The sequence below is a fragment of the Dipodomys spectabilis genome, unplaced genomic scaffold (assembly GCF_019054845.1).
Source record: "Dipodomys spectabilis isolate Male_0828 unplaced genomic scaffold, ASM1905484v1 ptg000203l, whole genome shotgun sequence".
NCBI classification, from domain to species: Eukaryota; Metazoa; Chordata; class Mammalia; order Rodentia; family Heteromyidae; genus Dipodomys; species Dipodomys spectabilis.
The window spans coordinates 5,483,507-5,505,630 of record NW_024870880.1 but is presented as its reverse complement, the minus strand read 5'-3'; the positions used below and the strand labels follow the sequence as shown (position 1 = coordinate 5,505,630).

General features: G+C 35.4%; 1 non-coding gene across 1 annotated transcript; it reads left to right on the top strand.

The window, feature by feature from the left end:
• The first annotated feature begins 21,675 nt into the window (after positions 1–21,675).
• On the top strand, positions 21,676–21,782 carry LOC122122058. The gene has a single exon (XR_006150095.1). It is a non-coding gene; the product is annotated as a U6 spliceosomal RNA (small nuclear RNA).
• The last annotated feature ends 342 nt before the right edge of the window (positions 21,783–22,124 follow it).

Below are 22,124 nucleotides of genomic sequence, written 5' to 3'. Positions count from 1 at the left end.
GTCAGAGTGGTAAATATGTATGTGTGCGTGTGTGATTGTGTGAGTGCCAACAAGTCTGTATTTAGAAGGAAGTATCTTATTTCCCTCAGGATATATACTTAATTCTATTAGTTATACTTCATTACTGACAGCAGATAAAAGTAATTAACATTTTGAGACATATGTTTATGTTCCTATGTTTGCATGAACAAACTAAAAATTTATATTTTGGGTATGAGTTTTGTCGAAGGTCAGCTGAAAGTATAAATATCTTGAGAAAGATGTCAATGGCAATCATTTCAGTGTAAATCAATTTTAGACAACACTTGGAAGGATATGTAATCACATATGAAAATGCAACATTTATTGATTTTCAAAAGCTACACTATTAGAGGAATATTTAGGAAAACAAGTTAAATTATAGAAAGATAAAAGTAATGTTATTATTTATTGCATACAGTTTTGTATTTTAGTTTCATCAAGTAAAAATGCCATTTATTTCTACTGTATAGGAAGGAAAACCCTAAATATTACAGTTTGTGCCATATTTCACATTGAGAAGCTTTGTTTATATCAATAAGTTTATTTCTTTTGTTTCTGCTGTCCTGTTCATAATTCTGCTTCTCATAGTATTCTTCTAAGAACTTTTTCGTTCTGCCAGATTGGGACTTGAGCATACATCATGCTCTCAGTTTTTTTTTTTTGTTTTTTTTTTTGCTAACAGTAGTCAGTCTACTATTTGAACCATGCTCCAGCCCAGAATTTTTTGTAGTTAACTAGAGATAGAACCTCATGAACTTTCCTACCAGCCTGAAAACCATTATCCGCCAAGTCTCGTACTTCTTAATCACTAGGATTATAGAGATGAGTCTTGGATCCGAAGAGTCAATGACTTTTTGTGTCTTATAGCTTCCACATGTTTGCTAGTAATTGCAATAATAAACTACCCCAGATTGGGTAGCATTAACATTGTAAATACATTGTCTCTGAGTTGGTGGAATTAGAACTCCAAGATTAGAGTTGGCTTCTGATTCCTCTTTCCTTGGCATATTCAAAGCATTCTGCTGCTCTTGGAGTAGACTTCAACTTAAATGCTACCTTTGAGATTCTGTTTCCATATGAAGTCACTTTGTAAGACATGACACATTTAAATTCCCAGCGCTACTGGAGGATTGAACTCAAAACCTATAGTTGTGAAACAGTATCTCTACTACTACCATACCTGCAGATTATAATTTGATTGCTTATTTTGAGGTAGTATCACTATGCCTGGGCCTGCTTGGACTGAGGTCCTCCTAACACAACCATAAAACATTTTGCCTGGAACTAGAATTCCCTAAGCTCTGTTTTCCAAGTAGATAATATTATAGATTTGAGCCACTTTATCCAGTAAAAGTATACAATTTCAAACTATCTTGATATTGCCTATATTTGTGCTTAACATATATAGCTAACCTTAATTTTCTCCCTCTTTTGTTTAGTACTCTGAGTTGAAACCATTGGCTTTCTTGATATACATGGCTTTGTTTTGGATGGAATCCCACCACTATCAAAAATGTCTCACAAAAGTTTATGTCAAAAATCATGGAAAAGAAGGCTTCAGGTTGGGAAAAACACTGACCTTTAAGTTATAATTGCAGTATTATTAATAGTGTTAGTCAATGATTGCATAAGTATCAGGAAGAAGGCAGAAATGTGAAAGATGTCAGGTCTCTGTAGAAATTTTGTAGTTGTCACTTCATGTTATCTTCCTTCCTTAAAGCATGTTTTATTAAAACCCTCTGGGTGTATATTGGTTGGACTGATTGGTAATCATCTCTGGAAATAAAGCTGATTTTAAAAGTCTGATGGTGTGGTAAATAAAGGAATAATCAGAATGAGCACAGATAATGTCACAGATTGAGCAGAACAGGTTAACTGCAGAACAGCAAAAAGAAAAAAAAAGCAAAGTTTCAAGTTTGATGATCCACATTGGAACATATACAGATAGATATATACATATAGATATACATTTACATGTACATACATACATGAAAAATTAAATCTCCAGTAGAATACAGAGAAACTTGGCATGACAGGTATTAAACTATCTCAAACTGGTTGCAGGAAAGGTACAATAAAATATAGATAGTTTAGCATAGATTCTGTAAAGGATGAAAATTCTTCCTTCATTATATACTTTACAAATATCCGTTTTAAGTTTTTTTGTGAAAATACCATACAGAGGGGTTACAATTACAGGGACAATGCAATGAGTACATTTCTTTTATTTTTTTGAGGGGGGGGGGTCCTGGTCGTGGGGCCTGAACTCTGGGCCTGGGCGCTGTCCCTCAGCTCTTCAGCTCAAGGCTAGCGCTCTACCACTTGAGCCAAAGCGCCACTTTCGGATTTTTTCTTTTTGCTTATGTGGTGCTGAGGAATCGAACCCAGGGCCTCAGGCATGCAAGGTATGCGCTCTACCACTGATCCACCTTCCCAGCCCAGATGAGTAATTTCTTATCAAGCATTCTTACCTCCTCCTTTCTATCCCTTTATCATTCTTTTCTATCTCCCCGACCATCTCTCCCACTTTGAGCCAAAGTTGTAAATTTAATTTTTCTACATAATATACATCTCATTGTTGCACTGGGTCCACTTTTATCCATATTTAAACAATTTGGTTTTTCCCTTCCCCTCCACAAATTATACCAACATCAAATAAAGTGAAAACTAGGTTAAGTTTTTTTTTATATATTGTAGTAGGAGCATCAACACAATGCTGAATATTTGAATTACAGAAAATATGCAACATGGGTAGGCACTGGTGGCTCAAGGATGTAATCTCAGCTAGTTAAGAGGCTAAGATCTGACGATCACAGTTCAAATCCAGCCTGCATAGTAAAGTTCATTAGATTCTTATCTCCATTTAACCACCAGGGCAAATGGAGTTCCAGTTCAGATTGTATGTCGAGCACTGGCTTAGAACACAAAAACACCATCCAGGCCTTGAGTTTAAGCCCTGGGATCAACAGAAACAAAGATATAAAATAAAACATGGTGTTAGATATTCTATAATGAAACATAATTTAACATACTCTACATTGTTAGAAAGACTAGACTTCTGGGTTAGCTTTATAACTTACCATAATAAGGGATGTTATGGACTTATTGAACAGAAATGCTTATTCAGATTTACAAGTTTGAATGTTTCAGTATATGTTCAGTTGGTTTTATTGCTTTGGGAGACTGTGACAAGACAATGGCAAGATGGGGATTATGTCAAATAGAAAAGTTTTTTTACCTAGATCGATTAAAATATAAAATAAGAAAGTAGTTGAGAGTCTATGTTCTCATATCTTTCACGCTGAAGAACTTAATCTCCAGAACTATTCAGATATTCTCCACAGTCTGGGAGGAAATAGAAAGTCATTTTTCTTTAACACATCTTTCTGGGGCATTCTAAATTCAATTGGTAACACCTTCACAAATGATAATGACTTGTCCAGGGGAAGAAGCAAGTAGATATTTCTGCAAATTCTAATCAGAACTCAGCAGACTAAATATTTTATGGAATTCCTATTGAAATATTTTCTTGCAGACGGAGTGGGTCTTATAATAAAAATGTGGGTATCTGTGTGTTTGTATGTGTGTATGTGTGTGTTTGAATAAATTAATATAACAATGTAGCATAGAAAAGTATTAGTGGGGCTGGGAAAGTGGCTTAGTTGTGGAGCCCTTGCCTTGCATGCATGAGGCCCTTGGTTAGATTCCTCAGCACCACATAAACAAAAAGAAAAAAGCCAGAAGTGTCGCTGTGGCTCAAGTAGTAGAGCGCTAATCTTGAGCTGAATAGCAGAGTGACAACGACCAGGTCCAGAGTTGAGGCCCCATATCCAGACCCCCCCCCCCAAAAAAAAGTAATATAGAAAATCCCTTGAATGGATCAAATTGTTTAAAACGAATGTAACTGTATGTAAAGTAAGATCTGCACATACTTAAAAGGAAAAATGCTACAGTATTAAATCACAAAAATCATAAGATTCTTAAAAATTCTGAAATGTAATTAGTAATTCCAAAATATCCATAATGAGAACTAAACACTACTGACTTAAAAAGAACAAAATGTGCAAATTATAGAATCTGAGCAGTGTACATGAGTGTACATAATTTAAAAATACTCCATATTATACTGTTTTTAGAAGACTGAATGTGGATTATCTAAAGGAAAACATCAGCACATTATATAAATGAAATTAAAAATCTCATGGTAAGAGAGAATAATAGTAGTTTGTGCAAAATAATAATTTAATAAATGGTGGTCAAAATCTAGTACTGACTAAATTGTATACCTAAGTAGTTAGATCCAAAGAAGACCCAAGTTACTCGAGCTGATTTGAAACTTTGGCAAAGTAGTAGAATACAACTGCAACATTATTATGGATGTTGACTCTGGCATGGAATTCATTTCCTCTTTGATCTGACAAATGAATATATGAAAGAACATAACTTCTCCAACTAAATATCAAGACCTAACTAAACATAGCTTGAAAAGTCATCATGCAATCCGTATTGCAACTGGGATAAAAAGAAAAATCAGTCATACTGATTCTGTATTTATTTTAAATGTTGGCTTTTTTCATAAATTATTTCCTTTGTCTTGCATTTTTAAAACATTGTGTTAAATGATTTATATCTTGGTAACTAATTTTGGATGCTTCCTTAAATTTTGTTCTGGGTATAATATCTCACTTCAGTTCCTAACCCAAGAAATGTTGTTTACAAAACAAATGCTAATAACCACCATTTATAATACACAAAATCTCATAAGCGTGATTTCAGGAAGCATAGGTTAACATTTTGATATCATGGTCTCATGACTGATCAGGCCTATCTGCATGAGTAAAGTTGTACCTAGATTCCTCAGCCTAAATTTAGCCACTGTTAAAAAATGTTTATACCTTTATCGGTCACCCATCAGAGGTTAAACCTGAGTATAAAATCTAAGGAAAATAATAAGGTAAGAATTTAGCTCTTCTGGATATAAAGTAAACCACAATGTAGCATAGAGTAACTCATTTGACTAAAGTCAACTTATTTCTCTAAAACATATTAAGCATTCCCTTACAATGTGTATTATTCTCAAGAAGGGAATGAAGAATGTGAGAGGACGACTAAGCAAAGTATTGTCTTCAAATATACATAATTTGGATTTAACTCTTTATTTCGTTATAGGCATTTTTGATAAAAACTTTCTGAATAATTGATTTCCTGGTCAGGTATAATATATACTAGTTACATATATCAAACCGAATTCAGAAAATGGTATATAATAATTGAGTAGAAAAAATTCAATAAATAGCAAAAAGTATATACCTATAGGGTAATATTTTGAAGAGTCAATTGGAAATATTCTAATATAATAACTTGAACAATTTCACATTGACAGTAATTATCTAGAATACTTTAATGCTATTTGGACAAGATTGTCCTTCTAAATAAGCAAAACCAATTTCTCCTTTTACTTTATCAGGGAAATATCTCAGCTAAAAATGGAAATTAACATATGAATCTATAACAACTGGAATGAATTTTACTATTTTTTGGCAAATATTAATTTCAAAAAAGTATTTTATTGTGTTATAAACATATATCCATATAATGTAACTTGTTAAATTTTATTCCTTTTATTAATTTCATTGTCCTATTTTTATACTTATATTTTATTATGTCATCATAAGAACTTATGAAATATTTGAACATATTTACTCCACAATATTTCTCCTCATGTTCTCTCTTACTTTTTTCCAAACTTAATCAGTTCCATCTTTTACAGCTGTGTCATTCATTTTAATTTCTGGGTCTAGAGTCTGCATATGAGAAATCTAATATTTGATTTTCACAGTATCGCTAATTGCTTTAATATGAAAGTTTCCAATTCTATTTTCTTGAAGATGATATGATTTCATAATTATGTGTGGCTAAATAATATATCATTGTGTGTATATATATATATATGTGTGTGTGTGTGTGTATATATATATATATATATATATATATATATATATATATATATATATATATAAAACAGTTTCTCTCTTCAATGAGTGATTAAGGAACATGTAGTTAATTCTGTAGTTATTTATGCTTTTTTATGTGGGAGAAGGAAGGATAGAAATAATGATGTTTGGAATAAGAAACATGCTCTTTAGGCAGGCACTCTACTATTTGAAACATCTCTCAGTTGCTCTTTCATCAGTATTTCAATGATGAATTGTATTTAAAAATAAAATTTAATTACAATTGCACAGGTGTTCTTTTTCAGTATATATATTATTTTTTATTACAATGTTACATTTAGTATGTCATGTGAGTATGGGGATGTATGTGAGCATGAAAATCTAGGCCTGTTTGTACATGTAGCTGACTTGAAGGAAACAATGTATGTGAGATACAGGATTCAAATAAAAGTTTGAGAAATGTAAGTTGCTAAATTGATGTATATGTCCAGTTTGTGGAGTGTGATTTCAAGATCACATTTTGGTAGGTTTTATACCAAGTAAATAGATGTTTCTAATCCAAAATCATAAGGAATAAAACAACAACTCTGTTTCATAATCATTCAGTCTTAGTACTCCAGACATTGCAATAAGTGGAAAAAATGATTGAAAGTATGGTGGGTCAGTAGTAAGCCTTTAGACACTCTACTTTTTCCCCAAAATCTTCAGATATACTCTTTGGATATAAATTACAAGTATATTGATAAACATACAGATGTAATATGGTCTTATATATGTAAATATATGTCTATATTATAAATAGATCATATATTAACTTATATTTTAAATGTGTATCACAAATATTTTTTTATATTTAAATGTAATTCATCTCATCATACATATATACACAGACAGATAGATAGATAGATAGATAGATAGATAGATAGATAGATAGATAGATAGATAGATAGATAGATAGATAGATAGATAGATAAATTTTTTTTGGTCAGTCGTGGGGCTTGAACTCTGGGCTTAGGTGCTGTCCAAACGCTCTTCAGCCCAAGGCAAGAGTTCTACCGCTTGAGACATAGCGCCACTTCCAGTTTTCTGGTAGTTTATTGGAGATAAGTATCTCATGGAATTTCCTGCCTGAGATGGCATTGAACTGTGATCCTCAGATCTCAGCCTCCAGAGTAGCTAGGATTATAGGCATGAGGCACTGACACCCGACTATACTTATATCTCAGATTTGTTACTGGAATAAATGGTACAAAATCTATTATTCTTATCATGAAAGGACTTCACCCTGACAGGTATAATTACAAGAAGGAAAACAATAACTATTCACAGTGGCAAAAAAATCCCTTAGGTGCCTAGCAAGACAGCATGTGTTTCCAGACACTGCATGTGGTGTGAGCAGTTTGCAACCCAAGCGACTGTGGAAGATATTGGACCCTAAAAACCTGACAATTGCATAAACACCGCCCTCTATGACAGATTTAGCAAGGCCTATCTTAGAGATTCTTGTTAGGGACATGATGAAAAAATTTATAGTTTAGTTGTGATTACAGAACTCTTTAACACATAACACTCAACCATTAACCATATTTAGCATAGTTTCTATTGCTCTAACATATTTTCTTGGCTCAGTAAACTGTTTTTTGTTTGTGAAAACTTAGCTGTTCAAAACATAAACATGGGATTTTAATATTTTTGAAATTACTGCCTGCATAATGTTGTATGAGATGAGCTTCTCTTTAGCATATCATAGGAATAAACTTAATCTGATTCAAACTTGGAAACAGATAGCTTGTTCTCTCTCCTAGAAAACCATCTATATAGACTTCTTTACATGTAAACAGATCCTCATTTACTTGCAAAAGTCTGTCAGTGAGTCAAACCTAACTCACGCAAGTGAGGTGAATTCTTCTCTCATGCTTTCTTTACATTAAAAATGGTAAGAACTGTTCAGTAATGTGCAATCATTTTAATATGAAGTGTGACTCCTATTTTCCATAATATGAATCAAGCAGAGGGATCAGTTTAAGATGTGAAAGAGACTTAAAAAGAGTCTCAGACCTTGAAAATTGTCCTGGGTATGAATTTTTGGAGAAATATCTCTTTTTAAAGACAAAGGACTAATTTTTTTAAAATTATGCTGGTACTGGGGTTTGCACTCCTGGCCTTGAGCTCTATCTGGGCTTTAAATCTCAATGTTTGCTCTATACCTCCCAAGCCACACCTTCACTTCTTCCATTTACCACAAGTGGAGAAAAGAATATCTTAGGTTTATCTTCTTGGAATTGCTTCGAATTGCAATTGTCAAATTTGAACCTACCGACTATCTAGGTGTAAGCCACTGGTGCTGTGCTAAAACTCACTTCATAAGAATAAAAAATCACAAAAAGAGGAGAAAAAATATTTGTTCAATTATTTATGTGTTGTCTGATAAACCAAAGCACTTGCTACTGGAAGAGAAAAAGAGAGAAGATGGAGATGAATATGTAGGAGAGAGACACAAAGAAAGAAGACAGGAAGGGAGGTTAAAAGAGGGGAGGGGAGGGGAGGGGAGGATACGAGAGGAGCGGGTAGCTGAGTACAATAGTCTACTCCTCACTAAGGTTTTTTTGGACAATCAGTACCTTTGCATTTATGTAGCCAAAGCTTTTTATTTTTGGTAGTAGTAAGCTGAGATATAAAATAACAATTTACGGGTAATAACATGTTAGTTTGCTTCCTTCTGCACCAAAGAAGCCACATTTAGGTTACTGTCAGAGAGAAGGCAAGAGTAAGCAATTGAAGTGATTCTGAGAAACAATAATTGACATGCCAGGAATGCTCCCTTGTATGGTGAAGTCAAGCATCACTCTTGTTTCCTGTTCCAGTCTTCCTCTCAAACAGAAGAGGAAGGAGATATCTGAGTAATGATCATCTCTCTGTTTACCCTCATCCCTTGGTCTCTCAAAAAATGAAATGAAAGGAGACTTAACCTGAACTATTGGGGAACATGAGAGGAAAAAGTTCAGTCTAACTTATTGTGAAACTTTAAAAATAATTGGAGCAGCATTTCAAATACTGAAATAAAACTTCTTAAATTATTAACAAAAAATAACTAGAAATTTATCGAAAACTTAGAAGACTACAGAGCTCACTACATAGTGGAATCTGAAAATTGAAACTGATTCCTGCTTCTATCATCAGAAATTGAAGATCGTCCCTAAACGTCCAATACTAGGTAAATTACCCTTGATATTCACTTATACTTTGTGAATATAATGCCGAAAATATGACTTTAAATTTAGACTGCTGAAGTGATAAGCGATGGGAATTCATGATGGATAACATAACGCTGACAGAATGGAAATTATTTCCCTTCCATCTTCATTGTGTAGAGAATAAAAATGCTCTATTGGATGGCCCTGAAAGTCCAATTCTAAATTTAGGACAGAAGGTGAATAGTAAAGATCTATCTTAGCCATTCTGAGATTAGAAATGTGGAGAAATATGCTCATTTATGTAGGTCAAATATGGAAGAGAGGATGTGGCAAGCCATAGCCAAATGCCAAATTAGAGATATTTAACAAAATACCATGAAGTTGAAACAAGTCTTAAAAGGGGATCTGGGCTAAAAGGGAGTAGAGTAGAAGAATGTAGAGGGAAATGGTGGACTAATACATTCATAACATTCAATGTACACATGTCAGAATATAAGTAGGTAACATGAATGGATAGGTGGGGTTGGAGTAAGGGAAGGAAGAAAAATGTTAAGTTTAACAATGATCCAGATGCACTATATATTGAAATGCACATACACTCTATTCAACACTGACATGATGAAGCAAAACCCCTCTGCACAACTAGCTAAACACAAATATTTTTGAAGTTTTAATATTCAGAGTCCTGAAGCATAAACCTTTAGGGATAAATAAGAAGAGAGAATTGGCATATTGTTGAGGCTTGTTTCCCTTTCAATATACTAAATTTAATGTGTCAATTCTGCTGCAAATATAAATTTTATTTTGCCTATTCTTTTAAGCAAATTGCTTAAAATGTAGAGAACCAAATTCCAATATCCCTTCATTTCCAATAAAAAAAATCTTATGCACCTTTCAGTTTCTCAGTTATTTCTAAATTCCTTAATGCAATGCATTATTAGAACTATTTTCATTCCATAGTTAAATTTATTTTTTTGTTGTTGTTGTGAAAATATTGTACAAAGGGGTTTCAATTAAATGGGCAAGATAATGAGTACATTTCTTATCAAGCATTGTAGCCTCCTCCTTTGTTTCCCCTTCCCATAACTTCCCGTCCTCTCCCTGCTCCCCACCCAATCCTCCCCCCCACCAAAATTTTGAAGTTTGTTTTCGACATAATGACTTGTACATCTCATTGTTGTAATTAGTCTAACTGTATCCCTATTATTTAAACGATTTGTTTTTTCCCTTCCCCTCCACAAATTATACCAACATCAAGTACAGTGAAAGCAGGGTTTGTACAGTGGGGGAGGGACATAGAAAGCAAAAAAGAAATAATCTTATAAATGTGTTAGAAACAATCAAATGAAAGGAAAAAAACATTTGAATATATAGCTTAGGGTTCATTTCCCTAACATCAACTTGTCTGACAGTTTCTGTGTCTCAGACATACACTAGTTATTGCAAATAAGGGAAACCATGACACTTATGTTTCTTTGGGCCTGGCTTACGTCACTTAATATATTTTTTCCAAGTCTTTCCATTTCCTAACAAATGTGGCAAATGTCATTCTTTCTGATGGAGGCATAGAATTCCAGTGTGTATATATATACCACATTTTCTTCATCTACTCATCTACTAAGGGGCATCTGGGTTGGTTCCATATATTAGCTATGGTAAATAATGATGCAATAAACATAGTTGTAGTGGAAGCTCTACTGTGGTCTTACATGTGAACATTTGGGTAAATACCCAAACTGGGATTGCTGATTCATAGGGGAACCCTTTTTGTAGACTTTTGAGGAACATCAATACTGATTTCCAAACTGGTTGAACAAGTTTACACTCCCATCAACAATACAGTAGTGTTCCCTGCTGTCCATATCCCCTCCAGCATCTGTTATTATTAGAGTTCTTGATTATAGTCATTCTAACTGGTGTGAGGTGGTATCTCAATGTTGTTTTCTTTTATGACTAGGGAGGTTCAGCATTTCTTCATGTGTCTATTGGCCATCCTTCTTTCCTCTTCAGAGAAGGTTCTCTTTAAGTCTTTAGCCCACTTATTTATTGGGCAGTTGTTTCTTTGAAGATTTGTTGGGGTATTTAAATTTTTGAGTTACAGGTATATTTTAAATATGAGACCCTTGTCCATTTTATGGCCAACAGAAAGCCCAATCCGTGGGCTTTCTGTTAATCTTGCTAGCTATGTCCTTTGCCAGGCAGAAGCTCTGCAATTTTATGCAATCCCATTTGTCCAACCTTTCTTTGATTTGTTGTGTTTCTGGGTCTCTATTAAGAAAATTTCGGACTGTGCCAACAAGACCTAGGGTTTCTCCTATTCCATCCTGCAATGTTTTCAGAGTGTCTGCTTTGAGTATGAGGTCTTTTATCCATTTGGAGTTGATTCTGGTGAAGGGTGATATATAAGGATCTAGCTTTAGTGTTCTACAAATTGTTAACAAATTTTACCAGCACCATTTACTGAAGAGACTGTCTTTCTTTGATTCTATTTTTTAGCTCCCTTACCGAAGATTAAATGGCTATAGGTCTGTAAGTTAATTTCTGGGTTTACAATTCTATTCCATTGGTCCTGAGGTCTGTTCTTGTGCCAGTACCAAGCTGTTTTGATTACTATGGCTTTATAGTTGAATTTGAATGTGGTATTGATATTCTTCCAGCACTGTTCTGTTAAGGATCATTTTTGCTATTCAGAGTCTTTTATTGTTCCATATGAATTTTTTGATTCCCTCTTCCATTTCCTTGAAGAATGAGGTTGGAATATTGATAGATATCGCATTGAATTTGTAGATAGCCTTTGGAAGTATTGCCATTTTCATGATGTTGATCTTTCCCAATCCAGGAGTATGGGAGTTTTTGCCACTTTCTAAGTTCAGTTTTGATTACCTTTTTCAGTTTTTTAAAGTTTTCATCATAGAGGTCCTTCTCTTCTTTGGTTAATTTAATTCCTAGGTATTTTATTTTTTATGGGGCTATTACGAATGTAGTTGCTATCCTAATTTCAGCCACTCTTTTCTTATTGTTGGCATACAGAAAATCCATTGATTTTTGAGGATTAATTTTATACCCTGCTACTTTGCCGAAGTTTTTAATCAGCTTGAGTAATTTTGGAGTGGACTCTGTGCGATTCTTTAAATACAAGATCATGTCATCTGCAAAGAGGGAGAGTTTTACTTCTTCTTTCCCTATTTGGATCTCTCTTATATTTGCATCTTGTCTTATTGCTGTAGTTAGGCATTCCAATATTAGACTGAAGAGAAGTGGAGAGAGTGGGCATCCTTGTCTCATTCCTAAGTTAAGGGGAAATAGTTTTTTACCATTAAGTATAAGGCTGGCTACAGGTTTGTCATATACAGCCTTTATTGTATTGAGGAAGGTTCCATGGATTCCTCATTTTTCCAGAACCTCCATAAAAAGGGGTGTTGGATCTTGTCAATTGCTTTTTCTGCATTTATTGAGATAACCATATTGTTCTTATCCTTGCTTCTGTTGATGTGATGAATTATATTAATTGATTTGCACATATTAAACCAGCTTTGCATCCCTGAAATGAAACCTGTTTGATCGTGGTGTATGATTTTTTTGGAGGAATTGTTGAAGTAGATTGGCCAAAATTTGGTTGAGAAGTTTGCATCAATGTTTATCGAAGAAATGGATCTATTGTTCTCTTTCCTTGATGAGTTCCTTCCTGGTTTTGGGATGTGTGTTATGATGGCCTCATAGAATGAGTTTAGTAGTGAACTTTCTCTTTCAGTTTCATTGAAGAGTTGGAAGAGTATTGGTGTGAGCTCTGCTTTGAAGGCCTTATAGAATTCCGCTGTAAAACCATTTGGTCCTGGGCTTTCCTTAGATAGGAGGTCTCTTATTGCTGTTTCTATTTCAATGCTTGATATAGACCTTTTAAAATACTTTGATTCATCTTGGCTTAGTTTTGGCATGTCAGTATTTGCTTGGATAAGGTCCATTTCTGCCAAGTTCTCAAACTCATTAGTAGAAAGGTTTTAGAAGCATTCCCTTATAATGTTCTGAATCTTAGTTGTTTCTGTGATGATGTTTCCATTCTTATCTCTGAGTTTATTTGGGTGTGTTCTCTTTTTTTTCTGCTAAGGGTGTGTCATTTTTGTTACTTTTTTCGAAGAATCAACTCTTTGGTTTCTTGAAACTTTCTTTTTTTTACATTCCAATTCATTTAATTATGATTTAATTTTAATTATTCATTTCCATCTACTGGATTGTGTTTAACTTGCTGCTCTTTTTCAAGGAGGCTCAGATGTCTCATTAAAGTGGTTTCAGGTCTCTCTAATTTGTTGATGTAGGAATTCAGAGGTATAAACTTGCCTCTGAATACTGTGTTTGCTGTGTCCCAGAGGAGCTAGTAATTGGTGTATTCATTTTTGTACAATATCATGAACATTTGAATTTCCTTTCTGATCTCTTCCCTGACCCACTCGTGATTCAGCAGTGTGTTGTTCTCGATCCATGTGTTACATGACATTCTTTGGTGGCTTTTGGTGTTAAGTTCTAATTATATTCCCTGTGGTCTCAGAGAATGCAAGGTGTAACTTCACTGTTTCTGAATTTCGACAAGTTTGCTTTGTGGCCTAAAATGTGGTCTATTTTGGAAAATGTTCCATGTGCTGCTGAGAAAAACGTATTGTCTAATGCTGCTGGGTGAAATATTCAGTAGAAGTCGGTTAAATCTAGTTGGTCTATGCAGTTGTTTATATCTGTGGTTTCTCTGTTGAGTTTTTGCGATGTTTATTTATCTAGTGGGGAAAATTGTGTGTTAAAGTCCCCAACAATTAATGTCTATGGATCTTTGTGGGAGTTGAGGGAAAGTAGTGTTTCTTGGATGAATTAGGGTGCTCTGTTGTTTGGCAAATAGATATTTAGTATTGTAATATCCTCCTGAAGGAGTGATCCCTTAATTAGTATGTACCGACCTTTTCACTAATTTTAATTAAAAGCCTATTTTATCTGATATTAGGATTGCAACTCCTTCCTGTTTATGGGGGCCGTTTGCTTGGTAGATTTTGTTCCAGCCTTTAAAATTGAAAATGTGTTTGTTTTTGTGGGCAAGATGTGACTCTTGAAGGCAGCAGATAGAAGGATCTTGCTTTTTAATTCAAGTAGACAGACTTTGTCGCTTAATTGGAGAGTTAAGCCCGTTAATGTTGAGAGATAGAACTGAGAGGTATTTGGGAATTCCTGCCATTTTATCTAACTACTTCGGGGCTGCTGTAACTGTGTTCTTCCTATGGTTCTTGGATTCTCAGTTTGGGTGCTCTTTCTTGGCCTTTATTGTGGTCTTGTTGGTTTTCTCTGTGTAGGACACCTTTAAAATTCTTTTGTAGGGCTGGTTTGGTGGGGATATATTGTTTCAATTTTTGTTTGCTATGGAAGGGTTTTATTTGACCTCCAATTACTAAGGAGAGTATAGCTGGATAAAATATTCTTGGTTGATAGTTGTTTGTCTTTAGGGCATGGCTTACACCATTCTAGGCTCTTCTTGCTTTGATTGTCTCTGCTGAGAAATCTGAGGTGATTCTAATTGATTTCCCTTTATAGGTGATTGATATTTTCTCCATGACAACTTTAAGGATCTTTTCCTTGTTCTGAATTAATCCTTTGTGCATTATAATGTGACAATGGAATATCTTGTTCTGGTCTAGTCTATTGGGAGTTCTAAAAGCTTCTTGTATCTGAATAGACCTATCTTTTTGCATGTTTGGGAAGTTCTCTGCTAGGATCCTGTTAAACAAATTTCCTAGACCATTGACTTCTGGCTCTAGGTGTTCCTCTACCCCCATTATCCTCAGATTAGGCCTTCTAATGGTGTCTTCCAAGGGTTGAATGTTGAATAGATCTATGATATTTCTTGGATTTGTCTTGGATGGTTGTATGTTCTTTCTCTATAATATCTAGGCTGTCTTCTATCCTCAGAATTCAATCTTCTGCATGGCCTATCCTATTATCCAGACTTTCTACTTTTTTTTTCTTTTCCTTCGAGTTGGTCAGTTTTTATGGCTTCTAATTCTTTGATGGATCTTTGTTTTAGAACTTGTATGAAATTCTTTCCTTCCTTAATTTGGTGTTCAGTGTTTATTCTCAAATCACTTGGTGGATTGGTTATGGTTTCCTTGGACTCCCATTCCTTCTGTGGGGATCCATTCAGCATTCCCTTTGTGTACTCCCTGACTTCTATCAGCTCTCTGTTTATGGATTCCATGAATGCCTCTTGTGATCTTTGTCTATGCTCATCCCATTCTTGCAATTCCTTTATTACTCTTTGATTAGCTTCCTCACGTTCATGCAATTCCTGTAGTTCTCTTTGACTGATCTCAGCCTACTCACACAATTCCTTTATTTCTCTTTGAATGTTCACAAGCTGGTCATGCAATTCTTTTATCTATCTTTGAGTAGCTTTCTCACACCTATGAGCTTCCTGTTTTGACCTTTGGTTTGCCTCCTCTCTCTCTATCATGCTCACACAGAGTCCTTTGCAGATTTTCAAATTTTTTTTTAACATGTTTACCATTAGTGTTTGTAGAGCTTTTTGGGAGCTCTCCACTGGATTATTCATCATCTGTTCTGTCCATGATTATCATGAGTGGGAGTTGAGATACCCGGACTTGCCATTTTTCTTGTATTTTTCTGGTTTATTCTGCCCATTTGGGATGAGAGTAACACCAGTTTGTGCTAGAAAACTATCATAAGGCAAGCATCAACAAAGTCTGTATTTGCACAGTCAAAAGCCTGCAGATGTAATCTAGTTCAACAGATATATTTTTCAACATCACACAACTATGTATTAATAGGCTATGAACCACAAAGAAGAATTTGGCAAACCAGAAATTATTAAGTTTAGTGAGAGGTGTGGATATAAATAAGAATAGAGGGATGTGGAAAGGTAGAGGGAAATAAGTTCAATAGAATGATAGTAGAGACTGGGAAAAAAAGAAAGAGGAAAATAGACAAGCAAAAATAGTGAAACAAAAATTAAAAATTAAAAAGTGAAACACTGAAGAATGATGCAAATTAAAAACGCAATATTCAGAGAAGGACGGGAATAGGATAAGAGAAGGGGAGGGATAGAAAGGAGACGTGAAAAGTTAAAAAATAAGAATGCTTAAAACTTTATATAGGTATATAGAGGTAGTATGGCTATTAAGGAATTTTATTCTAAGAGGTTTTGAATTCAGTAATAAATTTCTGGATTAAGTTGCACAAGGGGTTTAACGTCTAATAATCGACTACAGGTATATCTGAGAATGAGGAGAACAGCAATTAAATCACGCAAAGAAGAATGAATGAGAAGAAAAAGTGAAAAGAATGAGAAAGAAAGGAGAAAAGGGTCAAAAGGTCAGTAGAGCTAAACAAAAATGAAAAAAAGCACACACATACATATACCCCTAAAATAAAAATTAGAAGAGGAAGAGAAAAAGTTAATAGAAAACAATTTTTAAAGTTAAATATTAAAAATTTTCTTACTAGAGACCCAGAAAAACAAAAAAAATCAAAAAAAGGTTGGACAAACTGGATTGCATGCAATTGCAGAGCTACTGCCTGGCAAAGGACATAGCTAGCAGGATCAATAGAAATCCCGCGTATTGGGAGAAGATCTTCACTAGCCATACAACAGATAAGGGACTCATATCTAAAATATACTTGGAACTCAAAAAATTAAATCCCCCCCAACAACAAATCCTCAAAGAAACAACTGCCCAATAAATAAGTGGGCGAAAGGCTTAAAGAGAAACTTCTCTGAAGAAGAAAGAAGGATGGCCAATAGACACACGAAGAAACGCTCAACCTCCCTAGCCATAAAAGAAATGCAAATCAAAACAACATTAAGATACCACCTCACACCAGTTAGAATGGCAAAAATCAAGAACTCTAATAACAACAGATGCTGGAGGGGATGTAGACAGAAGGGAACCTTAATTCATTGTTGGTGGGACTGTAAACTTGTTCAACCACTTTGGAAAGTAGTATGGAGGTTTCAATAAAGACTCCACATAGAGCTCCCCTATGATTCAGCAATCCCACTTTTGGGCATTTACCCAAATGTTTACAAACAAGACCACACTAAACCTACCAGCACAACTTTGTTTATTGCAGCATTATTTACTATAGCTAAGATATGGAACCAACCCAGATGCCCCTCAGTAGATGAATGGATCAAGAAAATGTGGTATATATACACACTGGAATTCTATGCCTCCATTTGAAAGAAGGACATTGGCCCCATTTTTTAGGAAATGGAAAGACTTGGAAAAAATTATATTAAGTGAAGTAAGCCTAGCCCAAAGAAACACAGATCCCATGGTTTCCCTTATTTGCAATAGTTAGTATATGTATCAGTCAAGCAGAAAAGGTCAGATAAGTGATGTTAGGAAAATGAACCCTAAGATATGTATTTAAATGTTTTTTTCTTTCATGCATTTGTGTCTATTGCATTTATAAGATTATTTCTTTGTTGCTTTGTATGTCCCTCCCCCACATTATAACCCCTGCTTTCAATGTATTTGATGTCGGTATAATTTGTGAAGGGGAAGGGGAAAACAAGTCATTTATATAAGGATACAGGTGGACCTGTTGCAACAATGAGAAGTACAAGTTGTCATGTCGAAAATGAACTTTACAACTTTGGTGGGGGGGTGGGGGCAGGATTTGGTTCCAGGGCAGGGGGAGGCTTGGAAGGGATCGGAATGGGAAAAAAAGGAGGTGGCTGCAATGCTTGATAAGAAATGTACTCATTATCTTGCCCATGTATTGTAACCCCTTTGTAAAGTTTTTTCACAATTAAAAAAAATTAATTAAAGGTACCAAAAGAGTTCTTTGCTTTTTTTGGGTGAGATGGGAAGATCCTGTATTTCCCTTGTGTCCATATCCAGTCTCTTTTTGGAGTCTCTGGTCTGCTTGTGGTGTTTTATTTTCCTGTAACTTTATTGTTTTCTTAAGTCAGGTTGTTTGAGTAGGCAGAAAAATGCTTTGCTTTACCCAGGATATTGTCATCCTCCTTCCAGGCTAGTTCAATGGGAGGGATATCTGCTTTGAGTATTCCAAAAGAGGGTGATGGCTGTTTCTTCTACTTTGGAGATGCTGTGATGGGGTAGGTTCTGGGTAGTGTTGAGGCCTTTCATCGAACAGTAGCTTTGCTCTGAGGAGCTATCTTCTGAGGTAGTCACAGAGCCCAGCCAGGAGCCATTCTCAGGGTTTACTGTTACTGAATTTCAATTGATTGTCTAGACTTTTGTTGGGAGGGGCAGTCTGTGGCTCTGTTTATCCAGTGAAGAAAGCCGCTCCTGGGGCTGTTGCAGGCCTGGGCTGGGTGAATTTTCCCTGGGTGGAGCTGAGCCTGGAAGTTCAGGTTAGATTCCTGTGAACTGCTAAATGACTTTTTGTTTTCATCCAAGGACTGAGTTGGAGCTAGCTGCACAGCCAGGCCTTTGCCAGTATCACAGAGGGAGATCTCCGGTAGTGGGCGGGGAGGGGTAGCCTTCCCATCTCTGTTCCCTGAGAAGGAGTGAGGAAGTCAGGCTCCCACTCACACAGGAGTCTGGTTCCTGGGTCATATCTGGGCCTGTGGTCTGAAGGATGAAGATGTCTGCTCCTTGTCAGTTCTTGCTGGTGTTGAGTAGAATCCTCTTGCTTACTGTGTCTGGTGCCTTTGTCCTAGACTCTCTGTGTTGCAGGTATGGTGGCTCCGGCCACGACTGCCCCTGCCACATTCGCAAACATGGCTGTTGGCAAGTGCTCAGATTTGTCTCCTTGCCTGGGTTTTTCCTCTCTGGCCTAACACTCTGTACTGTGGTTGCACACTTGGTGTGATTCTCTAGCTTAGGACTCTTCACTGGAGCACTGAAACTGCTTTCTATGTGAGAGCTTGTTTAGCTTCCAGCTTCTCCTCAGCTATCTTCCCGGAACCCTAAATTTAAATTTTAAATGACAAATTCTTTTCAAATCCTTTCACTCAGGAAGAGGTGTGGATAGATAAGTGATATGGGCAGAATCAGAATTATTCAGAAGGTTCTAAATGGATGTTTACCTAGTTTTCTCTCAGCTGGATCATAGAATACAGACTGTCCTAACTTGAAAAGTTAGCCTTCCGAGGTTTTCTGCATATAAACACTCCATCAACATTTTGACTACCAAGGTATTAGTACCTGGTCACTTGTTTTTTGTTTTTTTTTTGTCGGTCATGCAGACTGAACTCTGGGCCCTGGCACTGTCCCTCACCTTTTTAGCTCAAGGCTAGTGCTCTACCACTTGAGCCACCGTGCAGCTTCTGGCTCTTTTCTGCTTATGTGGTCCCGAGGAATCGAGCCCAGGGCCTGATGCATGCAAGGCAAGCACTCTACCACTTAGCCAACCTTCCAGCCCCTCCATCAACATTTTATTAGAGAATTATTCAAGATTAGCTATATGTTGATTGATAGTGACTGATCATGAGAGAAAGTTGAGGGAAAACCATCTACACTTCAGTGAGGTTCTGATTTGTGCTTCACAAAATGTTATGAAAGCTCTACATGAGAAATCTAGCAGCTGCATGTCTAAAAAGTCCTTGGGTTGTTACATTTTCTGATATTGTCTCAATTCAAATACTTCTCCTTGGAGTTCCGTACTATTTCAATGATGCTGTATTAGCTCCTCATTACAATTTGCAGACTGGTCTTTTTGATGAAATTTGTGCTTTTCAAAATTGCTCTCCAAATTCCTGCCACAAACTGCATACAAAATTTATCTGTAATAATTTGTATCTGTTTATAGTGCATATACATATAGAATGTAGTAAAAATTCTCATAGCAATTATATTGCACTAGCTTGTGTGCAGATTCTAATGTAAATAATATACTGTGTTCATGTAGAGTTTTTGAGTATCCAAAGTAATAAGCCTGTGGTTCTAAAACCAATACCTTACTTATATTGAGTGACAAATACATCTTCATATAAGCAGAGAAGTTTTCCTTATATCTTTTTAACATATATTTTTATTATAAATACTGTATAGATGGGTTACAGTTACGTAAGTAAGGTAATGAGTACATTTCTTATTGAGCATTGCTACCCCCTCCTTTGTTTTTCCCCTACCATCCCTTCCCTTCAAACCTCTCCACCTCCCCCCTTCACCCATCCTCTTGTAGAGTGTCTTGTATATTTCATTGTTACATAGGTCAACCAGTATCCTTATATCTTAAATGAAGAAATGCTGGCTTGATTTATGCTGATTCTACCTGTGTAGACACATCTAAAATCACTGGGCAAGTCCAAGAGCACATAAATGCCATCATTTTTTTGTCAGTTGGCATAATTGTGTTCTACACATTTATTGATAGGTTACAAATTATTCTCAAACTTTAAAACATTAAAAACACTTTCTTTTTTTTTTCTTGTTTTCTTGGCCTGGAAATCAGCAAGACCTCAGTCAGCATTTCTCACATAGGAATTTTCACATGGGTTAGTTAAATGTATATGTAGAGCCCAGTTTTCTGAGGACTCACTCATCTGCCTAGGAATTCATGCTGGTTGTTGGAAAAAGAGCTCAAGTAAGGATGCCATTTAAACCCTTATTACTTTACTCTTTACCAGGGTATTCTCCTGCTACTTTGGTTGTTGAGAGTGTCTACAAGAGTAAGCATTACCTGAGGAGCAGGGAGACACCATATAAATTATACTTACTGAGGTTTCCAAGTGACTTGCTATCACTTGTACTGCATTTTGTAAGTCAAATCTCTCTAAAACTACCTGTTTTAAGAGATAAGAGGAGTGGTAAATGAACTCTTAGGGACAAATACATCTTCAATATATATTGTTCCAAGTATTCCGTTTAAGTCATATTCAATAACTGGTGAAAATTGTGTTGGCTGAAATTATGTGTCTTTCTCCATGTCTGCATGTATACATGTCTATATGTATGTGTGTGAATAGAAACATACATGTGTACATCATAGCTTATATCATCATTTATTCCTTGCTAATAAATACAGTAAGGAATTCCTAAAGTTTTAACAGAAACTGTGTAGTTAAAATCTTAACTCTTCACTCTGCTTCTTTACACAAAGACTTTGCAACTTCTCATTAATAAAGTTTTCATAAACTCTGAAATGTACATACTTAGTACTTAATGTCTGCTACCAAAAATCTTAAATACTTTACAGAAAAGTTTTAGACCTGCCAAACAGTCCTATTTTTGGCATATATAAGCAAAATCCCAAAATTAAGCATATTTAAAACATTAAAACTTAAGAGTTGCTGCAATGTTCATTTTGACAGGTGCCTTGTATAGAATAATTGAATTCTTCCTCCTACACATCTCTTGAACTACAAATATCAGGAATTATTTTGTTTTTGGCATGTCTATATTGATTTTATTCTTAAATGTGTGCTTATGTAAGAAATACATGATTCTAAAATTTCACAACTATTCTTTTGAAATTACTTTTTGTTGAATTGTCTAGTTTAATAAAATCAATAAAAATTATACTTTCTATATAATAAATGTACTGTGCTCAATTTAGCATCACATACACTAACATTGGAATGATACAGAGAAGATTAGCATGCACCCTGCACAAGGATGACATGCAAATTCTTGGAGCGTTCCATATTTTTACAACAACAGCTGCTGAAAGGTATGTGGCAACAAAGGAACCATACTGCCTTCTTGGTGGGAGTGTAAACTTGTTCAACTACTTTGGAAAGCAGTATGGAGGTTCCTCAGAAGAATCCACATAAACCTCCCCTATGACACAGTAATCCCACTTTTGGGGATTTACTCAAATGATCATAAACAAGACCATACTAAAACTACCAACACAACGATAGTTATTGAAACATTATTTATGATAGCTAAGATATGGAACCAAACCAGATGCACCCATTAGATGAATGGATCAATTAAATGTGGCATATATACACAATGGAATTCTATGCCTCCATCAGAAAGAATGACAT